This window comes from Medicago truncatula, chromosome 6, assembly GCF_003473485.1.
Source record: "Medicago truncatula cultivar Jemalong A17 chromosome 6, MtrunA17r5.0-ANR, whole genome shotgun sequence".
Classification (NCBI taxonomy): domain Eukaryota; kingdom Viridiplantae; phylum Streptophyta; class Magnoliopsida; order Fabales; family Fabaceae; genus Medicago; species Medicago truncatula.
This window is the reverse complement of record NC_053047.1, coordinates 29,906,165-29,917,838: the sequence shown is the minus strand read 5'-3', so window position 1 is coordinate 29,917,838 and position 11,674 is coordinate 29,906,165.

The window sequence follows — 11,674 nt, the reverse complement described above, 5'->3', positions numbered from 1 at the left end:
GATGTGCAAGTTAGAGATAACCTTACGGTGGAGACCTTACCTTTGAGGATTGATGATCGAAAGGTGAAGTCTTTGAGAGGTAAAGAGATACCTCTTGTAAGGGTTGTTTGGGGTGGAGCATCTGGTGAAAGTTTGACTTGGGAGTTGGAGAGTAAGATGCAAGAATCGTATCCGGAGTTGTTTGTTTGAGGTAAGATTTCGAGGACGAAATCCTCTAAGTTGGGGAGAGTTGTAACGCCCTAGTGGTATTTTATTTATTTTAGAATTATTTAAGGTCTTTTGTGTGTTGTTTTTAAAGTATTATATATGATTTATGTGGTGTGTGGAATTTATTTATATAATTTATTTAATATAAATAGAATAATATGAGAAAATGAATTATTTTAGGAGGTTAGGGATTAATTGGAAATTAATAGTAATTAGGAGGGGTTTAATGAAATAAGGGAAGTTACACTTTGAGGGAATAAGGAAAGAAAGATTAGGAAAAACAATTGTACGTGAAAACATTTTGTGTTGGAGAGAAGAACTAGAGAAAGCAAGAGAAAACAAGAACAAGGGGGAAAACTTAGGAGCTGATTTGCTGTGTTAATTCTTCCTAAAATTCTAAGGTAAGGGTGGGATTATCCTTCAATGATCTTAATATATAAATTCTGAAAAATTAATTTGAAAGAATAGTTTTGCAGGTAAATTGATAAATTAGGTTAGGAGAATGATTTTGAAAGAAAATGGAAGAATCATGTTTAATATATTGTAATTTGATATTCTGTGTGATTTCTTAACCTATGATGTTGCTGTTCTATGAATTTAGAATGAAATTAGGATTGGTGGAATGAATTGAGAAAGTTTGTATGATTATTGGAATATGTTGGATTGATGTTGTTATTGCATAAATTGTGTTTCCTTAGTTGCTTAGTTGTGTATAAGACCTGTAAACATTCCTGGAAAACGTTTTGGGTGATCAGGGGATTAAAATTGGGTTTTTGGAGTGATGAGAAGTCTGAAAATCGTAACTTTTACCCTGCCCAGATGAGTAGTCGCTTAAGCGAACTACCCGTCGCTTAAGCGAGCGATCAAAATCGCTGCCCAGAATTTGTCCTTAGCCGTTCGCTTAAGCGAACCGTGAGCGACCCGTAAGCGAATAACTTGTTTAGATACGACATTGTGTTCGCTTGAGCGAACCCATGAGCGAGCTGTGAGCGAACGAAGCCTCAAATTTCCTGTAGCTGGTCGCTTAAGCGAGATGCCCTTCGCTTAAGCAAACTGAGCTTTAGCCAGCCTTTTTCTGAACCTTGCAGATTGTTGGAGTTTGTTTGTGTTGGGGGTCTGCTGCAATAACTCCACCAAGAAAATGATGAAGAGTGCACAAAAATTTCAAATATTGTTGTATATCTGATTGTTGGGAAGAGGCTGTAGCACTTGAAACCTTACAAGTTTAATGGTTATGCATGTAAAACTCAAAGCGCATGGGGTTGCCATACAAACCTTTAGGTTCGATTCTCCCCCACCAATAACTGTATATTGGATGCAATAGGAATGACCGGCGAATCCCCTTCAGAATACTATATGAGTTCCTTGACGTGTATTGCACAACCACACCAAGCGTATCTCCTAACGGTATTTTACAATTATGGTTCCAACAATTCACTCATGCTTTAGAGAATTGATGGATGATTTAGAGTAAAAGAATGATGGAGATTATGTTGTAATGTAACATAATTTTGTACAAAATTAATGCCCAAATGCCAAACATTACAGTGCATATATGACCTTCTCATGAGAGAAAACACTCTTTGACTTGAATCAATATTATGGTTCATTAAGCACCTTTTTGCCAAAGGTTTATCTTATACACTTGAATTAATGCTAAGGTTCATTAAACACCCTTTACCAAAGGTCATGATCATATACACTTGAATCAATGCAAAAATTCATTAAGCACTCATTTACCAAATGTTTCAATGTATATGAAAGATCACCTAACATGTTGCTGTAGAACAATCACTAGCAAGGTGATGCATGACATGAATTTGACTTCACGAATTTGAGGAATTTTCATTACGTAAAGTCCATAGCTTGCATCATTCTTTTAGTGAATGATCTAATGTATAATTTGCCTTATCTATACTTATTAATAAAGGCAATACTTGCTTTTGGTGTAGCCTTTTTTTTTTGCCAAGTTTACCCCTAAAATGAATATATAATTCCACTTTACACCCTTCATGGCATGCAAGTACTTAGACGGTTTCTATTATAAAGGGAATACTATTTTTTGGTGTAGCCTTTTTTTGTAAATCCCAAAATGCCTTTTCAATTAGATTTAATTTCGGTTACTTACTTTCCATTAACTTCTCACTCACAGAATTGTTAATAACTACTTCCCTATTTCAATTACAAAAATACATGTTGCTACACACAATGATACAATCATCAATTCTACCATTTTTTTTCATTTACAATTTCTATCTATTGTTCCTATCAACAAAAAAAAAAATCTCTATCCATTGTTATCTTATCTCTCCATTAATTCATTTCATTCATTTCACTGTCAACCATTTTTACTCAAAAAAAGAAAATTAGAACATTTCATCATGGAATGATGTTGTTGACTTACGGTAAATCATTCTTACTTTCTACAATTGTAATTGTATGTACATGACTTTATTATCTCTTTCTTTCCTGTCAAATTTCCACCACTTTGGTATTCTTTTATTTCTTCTCTGTATACATTCTTCTATCTTTTTTGTTATGAACCTTCTTACTTACAATCGTTGTTAATCTCTCTATAGCTTCTTTTTTTTTATTGTTGTTAATCACTCTTTTATTTCCTTCCTTTTTACCTGTTATTTATTTACTATGAGTTTTGTTTATGGCAGGGGAGTTTAATTTGTTTGTGAATGAAGATGCCTCAAAATTTTGATGTTAGTTTAGTTTTATAATATAATATCGTACACTTTTTCGCTTTTGTTTTGATTAAAAGTTCTCTTTTCCTTCCTTCTAAGATCGTATACTCTAACACCCTCATATCCAACCAGATATGTATCTTCAAAGTTAATTTGCATTCTCTTTTGAATTTTAAGATGATTATATTTAGATCACAAATAGACCTCGCCTTCCATTGATGCTATGATATTTAACTTTTACTCTATAATTTGAACACCGTTGGTTCGAAGAAGTATAAATATCAGTGATAAAATTTGGCATATTTTATTGTTTTAATCCTTGCTACTGCAATAAGAAAATAATTTTTGCTTTAGACATTTTAGTTATGGACTTAATGAGTTTCAGTGGTTGGGTTTAGTTTTCCATTCAAAATGGTACATGATTTGTGTTAATTTTTTCCCGCTTATATTTTCTATCTTCTTTTTGTTAAGTTTATACATTTTCACATTCAAATTGAGTGCTGTTGGTCTTTTCTTCACATTTCTAATTGAGATATGAATGAAGGCTATTTCGGATTCCTCATAACTAATGTCACAGGAGCCACATCAGCCTTACACCCAATCTTGATATTCTAGAATAATGCAACAACCTTGAAAGTTAATAGAGTTATAGTGCAAGTAAAGCACAAATTTAGTTGCACAAAACAAATGATGCATGTCCTGTTAGTTAGATTATTTTAGACATAGTTAAAACACTTTGAATCTACTTCAACATGAAATTCCATTATTTTAAACATAGTTAAAGCACATTTGAATCTGCTTATGCATGAAGTTTCAATATATCACTTACATTGAAGGTTTTATGCTACCATGTTTATGTTTTAACATATGTGAAATTTTGAATTGATATATTAAATATTGATATGAATTGTTTTACAAACTTTGGATACAAAGATGTTTGTTTATTGATTTTAGTTAAAATATTTTCTTAATTTGTTTCTACAAATGGATGCAATGTTTTAATATATGTTAATTACCATGACATTATATTTGGGATGCATATTTCATGTCATCCATATATATATATAGTTATGTGGATATAAAATTATACAAAGAATGTTATTGCAATACACAAACAAAAAAAGGAGGATAAAAGGGCATCAATAAATTTCTATTCATCAGGTTTTTAGTTCTTATATTTGTAAATGACAAACTATATATTAATTTATTTTATACAAAAAAAAAAAAAAACAAGGTAAAATATATATGCGTTAGCGCAGTAGAAAAAGCGGACAGACGGGCACGGGAGTGCCCGTCTGGACGCTAGTCTATACTTATTTATAAAGGCAATACTTGCTTTTGGTGTAGCCTTTTTTTTTGCCAAGTTTACCCCTAAAATGAATATATAATTCCACTTTACACCCTTCATGGCATGCAAGTACTTAGACGGTTTCTTTCCAAAAGGAAAAAAAAGTGCTTAGACGGTTACAAAATAAACTGCTACCGTCTCATCTATTAAGGTTGATCATATGTGTGGTGCGCAGAACAACATGTGAAGATGGACTTAGAAAACGAGAAGAATAAGGAAGTTTACAAAAGTTGATCCCTGGAGTATTCATCATCATGGTACCACCACAAACTTAAATTATTCTATTATCAAGGGGCATAAAATCCCACACAATTACATCAAGCCTTGTGCCCACTTTTTCAAGAAGAACGAATTACAAGCATTTTTTTCTTAATGATTGAAGCACTATTTCAATATTCTATTTCCTATTTATTCTATTTCCATTTTGTATTTGTTGTATATCTCACTCATTTACTTTCAATTGGCACCAAAGGGGAATGGTTGCATAAGTATTCATGCATGGTCGCAACGACGGAGACAAAGTCACACATAGTCAGAATATGAAGGGGGAGGGTTGCAGAAGTTCACACATGTTTACATAGTCACACATGTTTACATATTTTCATTTTTGATTCTTTCTTGGCTTTGATTTGTATTTGTTAGTTTTATGCTTACGAGGGAGTCTCATATTTTAATTTTCTAAATTTGTCAGTGAAAATCAACACACACAAAAATTGAATTTCCCTAAAAGCATATTTGAAGTTCAATAATTAGAGAGACTCTGGTTTTGACAAATTCAAATAATAAACAAATTGAGGAATGGGAATAATTGCTTGATTTGTGAGGAAAACATAGGAAGTAACTATAGATGAAGGGGTATCAAAATTTGAGATAAACACGGGGTAAAAGTATGTCAACGACAACCAAAATAATATACATGTATTATTTATAGAGAGATATCGAATAGGGGATAGAGATTCATGAGTATAAATTTTGGTTCCCTATATTAACTTCCTTCTGGTTTCTTTCAATAAAGAATTTTCACTTTCACTATTATTTGATGGTGATACACCTTCAACATTGATGGTTTACATTGCCAATTTCTAATTGAAGGGACAAAAGTCATCGAACGGAAACATAGGTTAATTGAAAAAAGTGAAATCACTTACGGAAGAGGAAAAAAACTTTGCCAAGTGTGTTTCTAAATTTTAATTTTATTATCTTTTTCTTTCAAAATTCATTTACGAATAATATTCATGATACAACATTTACTTTCACCACTACGTTCATTCCTTCTATCTGTTTTTTAAATTAATTTTAGAAATAGTTTGATTTCCACTTCCGTGCAATAACACGACTACAATGGCGGAAATCGGGAAATCATCCATCGGAAAGAGAGAGATAGACAAAGAAGAAACATGAGAAGACAAGAATGATAGAGAGATGATGGGTTTACATGTTTATTAGAGAAAGAGTAATTTTTGTTTTGCATCAATAGTGACACAAGTTATTTGGGTTAACAGGCTTTTGAGAAAGGTGTTGAAGGTAGTGGACGTTAAAAGATTCTTTCTTAGCATTTCATGGTTCAGAGAAAAAGTATGGTTCTTATGTCTGGACATTATACGATTTGTGAATTCTCATCACTTGAGTTTATAAAATAAATGTTGTGTCTCATGTATTTCCATTGCAATATCCTTTTTCTTCTCTTTAAATCTCTTCATCTCTTTTCACGTCTTAAATTTCTTTATCAGCAACTTTTTCAACATGATCAGGAACTATCTTTTCGCTCTTCCCATGTAAGTAGTTATTATTTGTGTTCATACTATATATGGTTCATTGACCTGTTTTCCATATCCATAATGATCCGCATAAAAAGACATCAATTTGTTATTTGTACTTTCCACAATCAGGGAGTTGTATACGCTTATACAAAAGTCAGGTTTTTCTTTAAGGGTTGTTCAAGTAGATGATATTTACATTAGGGACTGTGAGGTTAACATTATTTTAGTTTGCCTTCACTTTGTAGTTTGTTTGCATTTTTTTTTTGAATAACCATTTTATTTAATGAATGTGCACTCTATTTATGTCAAAACATTCTCAACCAAAGACAACAAATGGATGTCACCAGGCAACATGCAAAGTGATCTGACTCATATAATTCAATTTTTGGACTATTTAGAGATAATTGTTTCTATCAAGTTAAGTGACTAATGCTGATTTAAATTTATTTTACTTTCAAATTTTGTTGATCATTTTGAATTAACGATCAAGTGATGAATTTGATTTAACGACATAAGTTGAGAGAACTGCTTCTTCTAATTCAATTACATGGAAGTAATTGGTATCATACAAAGTTTTACGGTTAGACATGTTATCATACATATACGACTATACTATTATTGATATGCCTTATGTGATGATCATAAATTTATCTCCATTTACTTACAAAATTTATGCTTTTTATAATAAAAAAATCCAAATTCAACATAGAACCAAATAATTGTATTATTCACTGAATAATTGATGAATCGAGAAAATATTTGGTTGTATGGCCGTGTAGCAAAGCATCCGAACAACGATTTGAGAGATAGGTTAGTAGGATAGTTGTATGGTTGTGTCCATGTCCATGAGGGAGGGAGCAAGAGAGGGAGGGAGGGAGGGAGGGAGATGGGGGAGAGATAGAGACAGAGAGAGATAGATAGATTGATAGATAGATATTCCTAGGATATGGAAGGAGGGTTCATGGATGAAAAAAAAAAGGAAGGGGTGGTTGTGGGAAGGGGCTCTTGCCTTATATTTTTTCAAGATTTCTCAAATAAGAACATCACTTATATGCCCCAGTTTAATTATCATTCCACGTTCCATGTTAGATTGACTTTTTCAGTCAAAAATTTCGCAAAGTATGAATAAGTAATATGACTAATGTGATGATTAAAATCTATAAACCTTCTTTCGCTCTTATTGAAATGTCTTCGCCCTATGTATGACTTGGATGTGTTATCAAAGTTTTGTTCTATTGGTTAGCCTTTGATTTTTTGTAATTTTATATTTTGCGACAAATTCTATATTTTTGAGGAAATATTTTGCGACATATTTTTTACTTTTTTTTTTGTGAAATATTCTGTGACAGATTCTAATTGCTCTAGAAATAATGTAGAGCATATGTGTACTGGTTTCTTTAAATTGTGTTAGCGATGAGAAATATTTAATGGCTTCATCAAAACCACCCCATAAATGTCACTAATGTTTCATGCATATCATCATCCATATATGGCTAAGAAAAGCAAAATTAGGGAGTGAAATTAGTGACGGAAAATTTAAAACCCCTCACAAATTCCTTGGTCGCAAAATTTAGTGACGGAATTAGATAGGAATTTCTCATTTTTCCTCTCTAAATTTCCTTCACTAATTTTCGTTTTTTTTAGTAGAGACGAGTGTGCATCACAAAACTTAGTATATATAACTCCATGTTAAAGAAGATATCTTACATTTTTTTTATCCAATTCGATACTTTTTTTTAATCAAGCTCAGTCTTTCTTTTAATTATTATAATTTTGTTCAAGATATATCAAGAAAAACTAAATCAACATTGATGTTGAAAAACATATTGTTTATGAGTTACATGCCTTAAAGTAGTAGAAAAAGAAATGATGATTACGGGAGACACTGATAGTTCCTGAGCCTGCGACTGACGACAATATCAGGGGTGGCATTTTCTTCTTACTTGGTATTTTGTAATTTTCTATGGTTGTTTTCTTTAGGTTCGACAGGTTCTTTGCGAATGGGTTTAAAGTAAATGTTGGAGTCACGATGCGGTTTGCAAGGGAGTACCAATTTATACTTTATATTATTTTTGTTTTAATATGTGTTAATTATCATTACCTTATAAGTGCGGATGAATATTTCATGTCATACATATTCTTTTTTTTTTTTGGAATATGTCATCCATATAATTTTTTTTTGAAGAATGTCATTCATATATATTTATTTGGAAATTAAATTATACAAAGAAGGTAAATATATTGTATACATATTTTATCGAAACAAATAACCAAAAAAGGGAGGATAAAAATGGCACCAATAAATCTCTATTCATTAGGTTTTTTCTTCTTAGAAGTATTCGTGAATGATAAACTATATATTAATTTATTTTATGTAAAAAAAAACAATCATGAAGTATATATGCGTTAGCGCAGTAGAAAAAGCGGACAGACGGGCACGGGAGTGCCCGTCTGGACGCTAGTATATAGTTAAGCTTCAACTTAACATTGCAATGCTTTTGTATCATAAAGAGAAAATAGATTTTTCCATGGAATCCATGTTCCAAATATGAAGTTTTAGACAACGAGAAAATAAAATATTCTTCTTAAAGCGATATGTTTTTTAACGGACTTCTTAAGGACTGTATAAAGATGTAGAGTATGATATCTTTTTTTATTTTTTTTTTATAATACAGAAAGATGTAGAGCCAATAAGTGTGGTGTTCCCTCATGCCAATATGTGTTGTGTTCCCTCCTACCAGAAGCAAAATGCCATTAGTTACATAGAAAGTTAATTTTATAATTTTTTTATATTTTAACTTTCTTGATTGTGGATATTACCCTTCTTTAACTTTTGGTTCTCATTCCTCTATTTAGATAAACAACCAGTCATGGTTAACTTAGAAGATGACAAAGAATAACAGGAGCAATTGACAATTTTTAATATCTTATTATCATCAAAACTCTCAAAAGTTAATGTTAAACACATTTTGTTCCTACACAGTTTTGCCTTAAACACATAATTATGTTTCATCTCTTTCAGTACTCCATACCAATACATTGTTTCTGATTTCGATCTCGGGTTGTTCTCCACAACGATTGATTAATTCTTCCCCATCCCGATCGTGTTTCATTCATTCATTCCAATCATTTCAAGTATACCAAATAGAACCTATTGCTTTTAAAGTGAATTTGAAATTTGTACCACATGAATGATGGGATTTTCATGTCTATTGATTTTGGATTAACATATGATGTCTTTAGCTATGTTTTTAGTGTAATTATTTGCATTTGAAGGTAAATTAGAAGTCTATTAGAGGAATTGTCAATAGTTTGAGGAACTTTTTGTATTGTTTTCATTCGTGTCGTTTTAATTCACACTTATCTAAAACTCATTTGGGTTGGCCTAGTGGTGTTGGCTTGGGACCTTGGAGTTTGCTCCTCCTCAAGGTCTAGGGTTCAATTCTCTCCGGTATCAATTTAGGTGGGTTAGTTTAACTTCTTCAAAAATTAAAAATTCACTCTTATCTAAATCATGCAACTCCATAGGTGTTTTGAGAGTTTTGTAGTGAGAAATCATGTAAATCAACAAATCAAGACATCACGTGAAGGATTGACGATATGAAGATTGAAGACAATGGTTGTTAGAAGTTTTATGAAGAAAATACAAAGTGAAGAAAATTTATTTCAAGTTCCAAGGCGTCACAAGATGGAAGAAGGGCCGAAAAAGGGTCGAAAATTGCTGATAACACACAGGAGAGATGCCTCATGCGCCCCTGGGCATGAGGCCACGCGCCCTGTGCATGGATCATCTTTAGCTTTTGTCCTATGCGCCCTTGCGCATGAAACCATGTGCCCCGATAATGGACACGACCAGGAGTTGCTATTTTCCAATCCGTTTTGGGTGGAAAATGTAACACCACATTTTTCCAACATATAAATAATATTAAATAAATCAGAGTTCATCGCAAACAGGATGTCACATTTCGTTCTTCAAAATATCATTATATTTAATTAAACAACTCCTTTCAATAATTGAAACAATGTCGCAGCGGAAAATATTCAACGTTTAGACAATCCTTGGCACTAAGGCCTCAACATCAACAACATAATAAAATTTCACCTAAAAGTAGTCCAAGATCAACTTAGAAAAAGATACGTAACAAAGGAAAACAAAACACATAAACATCCTCATCCTGTTACGTATCAGAGCATGACTCCTATGACGACACGAGGAATTAACTCACATCAGCGGTTACTCCTGGTTATCTGCACGTTACCCAACTACAAACAGAAGGGGTGAGATTTGACATTCAATAATAATAAGTAATAATTCTATAAAAAAAATTAACAACACAAAACAGCATCAATTCATCATTAACAATACTAATAAGCAATAATTCATGTAAAAGAATTTAATTAACACAAACAGCAACAATTCATCATCAATAATACTTCACATAATTCAACATATTTAGGCTCTCTGGAACTCGACATATTTAGACACTCGTGAGGGGAGCAAGGTCCACTCGCCATGGCGAGCGATGACAACTCTCTGGAACTCAACATACCTAGTCACTCGCGAGGCGAGCAAGGTTCACTCGTCGTGGCGAGCGATGACATATAGCTCGACGGGCAGAAATCAGTTTTCACCCAAAAATCCCAATTTAACTTCCTAAATCCCAAATTTGATAAGAAACATTGCCTATTATTATTCTAAAACCAGAACATCAATTTTTATACTAATTCATTGAATTACCTACACTTTCAACAATTAAATTGCAATTTAAACCTAACTTCTATAACATCAAAACTATCAACAACTACAAAATTAAACCCTTTTTCATAATTATATACTCATGATTAAAGAAGGTTAGTCCCACCCTTACCTTAGATTGGTTAAATTCTGAATTCTACAAGCTTTCCCTTCTTCTCTTCTCTGACTTCTCACTTTTTCCCAAAACTGTTTTTACGTGTTCTGACTCTCTATTCCTAACCTCTCATATTCTTAACCTAACACATTCTCCCTTATTCCAATTCTGTCATTATGTCTCATTAATCTATTTTAATTATATTCCCTCACTAATAATGCTCATAATAACTACTAATAATTACCAAAATATAACACATCACCCGTTATTCAAATAAATTATACCAAAAAAGGCACTAAACTCGATAAAATAAATAAATAATAAAATTGGGCGTTACAGAAAAACCCTATTTTCACTCTCTTAATTATCCCCTAAGTAATTATGCACTATAAATAGAGACCCTTGCACACTAGTTTATTCATTCATAAAACTAGCGGTACAGGGCAAGGGGTCAGAGCATCATCGGCTTCAAAGCAGAGGATCTCCATCCTCCTCTTGTTCTCTCTAGAGAATGATTTTCTATTATTTTGTAATGATGTCGGTTACCATGAGCAACCAAACTTCTTTGTTTATGGTTCCAAGATGAACCTCTTCTTATTTGTTGGATTCCATTAACAAAGTATTTTTTTTCAGTTTATAATCTAAAGTCTGATTTAATATGTATATGTCCGCAAGTTTATCAAAATCATAGATAGATCAATATTAGGATTTAATATTGACAACCGATACGTCTATTAGAAACTAAGAAATTCATTATTAAATCAGACTTAGATTCAATTATATTAGAAACTAAGAAATTCATTATTGTCTAATATT